The sequence below is a fragment of the Macrobrachium nipponense genome, chromosome 9, assembly GCF_015104395.2.
Source record: "Macrobrachium nipponense isolate FS-2020 chromosome 9, ASM1510439v2, whole genome shotgun sequence".
NCBI lineage: Eukaryota > Metazoa > Arthropoda > Malacostraca > Decapoda > Palaemonidae > Macrobrachium > Macrobrachium nipponense.
The window spans coordinates 9,146,016-9,148,515 of NC_061110.1; the positions used below are offsets into that span (position 1 = coordinate 9,146,016).

The following is a 2,500-nucleotide window of genomic DNA, read 5'->3' on the forward strand; positions in this document are numbered from 1 at the left end:
AATGAAAATTTCTGCCTTGTATGCGTGTTTTTTTTAAGTGTATTTAATTCAGTGGTGCTTGCATAGATTATGGTACTAATCACTGTGTAGTAGAGACTCGGCAAGGGTAGTGCAGTTTATAAAGCATTTTGTAGCAAACAAAATTTAAAAAAAAATTTAAGTCCAACCGTCTTGAATATTAAAAAAAAAATTGTTCTTATGTGCATGCTTCTTTCTTTTTAATTCAGTGATTTGTGCATACTTCCTGGTACTATAAAAACGTGCAAATTCGTCAAGAATAGTCTTACGTTTGTATTGTATTTTCAAGCCAACAGATTAGTCATTTAAAAACCTTACTTTCATAACGAAAAGGAACAGAATCCTCGCCTTCCCTTAGAATGACATAGACGGAATATCAAAAGAAAAGGCGAAAAGAAACCATAACAATTTACAATTGTTGACGAACAGTGAACTAGTACTAATGAGAGCTTGAAGTATCTATCGTGCACGAGGCTTTAGCTTTAGTTCGTAATAATATAATAATAATAATAATGAACTCAGGGAAAGTAAATTACGCCAGAGGTTTTTACCGACGACTCAAAGAGCCCGGACGGAAAGTAAGAAAATGTTTCGAAATGGAAAAAAAATACCGTTTTCTACGAAGGCTAACGGAGCGCGCCCATTCATCACGTTATCTTTTTAGGATATGTGAATCTTGCCTCACCGGCATTCAAGCGTTGTTATTTTTGTCATGTATGCTCTGTTGTTCATTTCTTTGTTTCTTTTAAGGGAAGAACAACCATTTACGCTGTTGGTGTTGTTATAAATTTGTTGGGAAATGGATCGTCGTTGTGATATTAATGGTGCATTTGTATTAAGTTTTTTGGTTGTAGCGTTCAGGAGAGAAATCTTGATTGGTGTTGTTCTTTGCTGTTGTAGTGAATGTGTTGTTATATGAAGGGTTCTCATGCTCTTGTTGTCTTGGTTGTGCTACCGTTGTTCTAGTGCAACAACCACAAAAGATAATACACACACAAAAATCGCTGATATAACGTAGAATGTAAGCGGCCCTCAAAAATGTAGAATGATTTTTTTTGCGACATTTTTGTCATTCTGGTAATTTACGAATAGAGAAAACGAAGACAATGAAGATTAAAACAACGAAGATGAAGACAACGAAGACGGAGACAATGCAGATGAAGACAATGAAGAATAAATAAGACAATTAAGAAAAAGATAATGAAGATTGCGTTATCACTCGCGATGAGAAGCAATTGTCAACGATAATCTGTCGCGTACAACAAGGCCTTATCTGACGAGAACAGAAATGGAAGCAGAACTGATAACGGCCAAAATCAGATCATGTTTTTATCTGCCGTGACAATCAGATCACGTTATCTGACATGACTTTGAGAACAGGGCCAAGAATTTCCTCAAAAGACACTTCAACAGAAGCGGACACTTCAATTGGACGATTTCTAATCATTTCATTTTTAGTTTTCTGGAAAGATAACTATTTTTCTTGCTTTGTCTGTCCGTCCGCAACTCTTTCTGTCCGCACTTTTTCTATCCGCCCTCAGATCTTAAAAACTACTGAGGCTAGAGGGCTGCAAATTGGTATGTTGATCACCCACCCTCCAATCAACAAACATACCAAATTCCAGCTCTCTAGTCTCAGTAGTTTTGATCTTATTTAAAGTTTAAAGTTAGCCATGATCGTACGTCTGCCAACGACATAGGCCAGGCCACCACCGAGGAGTAAAATCAGCTTCTCATCTCTCATTATCGACCCATATCGATCACGTGATCTTATCGAAAGCTCTTATATTAGATTCCAATTTAACATCTACGCAACGAGTTATTGCCAGTTAGGGATTTAGTACTTATTTTCGTGCATAATTCGCCATCATATATAAACCTAGTTACTTAAGGGACCTGCTTACTTACGGAACCTCCTTACTTATTTACAGAACCTACTTAAGGAACCTCCTTACTTACTTAAAGAACCTACTTACCTACTTACGGAACCTACTTACGGAACCTCCTGACTTACTTACAGACCCTACTTACAGAACCTCCTTACTTACTTATAGAACCTACTTACGGAACCTCCTTACTTACTTATAGAACCTACTTATGGAACCTCCTTACTTACTTATAGAACCTACTTATGGAACCTCCTTACTTACTTGCAGAACCTACTTACGGAACCCCCTACTTACTTACGGAACCTCCTTACTTACTTTCAGAATCTACTTACAGAACCTTCTTACTTCCTTACAGTACCTACTTACTTACGGAACCTACTTACTTACGGAAACCACTTACGGAACCTACTTACTTACGGAAATCACTTACGGAACCAACTACCCCAGTCAAAATATACTTTCATAGAGTTTTATTGAAAAGAGACATTTCAGAAATAAATTATAAGTAATTTGCCTATGATTAAAACATAATTTCTTCATCTTCTTCTTCTTCTTTTTTTCTTCTTCTTCTTCTTCTTCTTCTTCTTCTTCTT

General features: G+C 36.6%; 1 protein-coding gene across 2 annotated transcripts in view; it reads left to right on the forward strand.

The window, feature by feature from the left end:
• LOC135218512 (mitochondrial amidoxime reducing component 2-like) overlaps window positions 1–2,500 on the forward strand; it is a 14,993-nt gene that overhangs the window by 408 nt on the left and 12,085 nt on the right. The window lies entirely within an intron of this gene.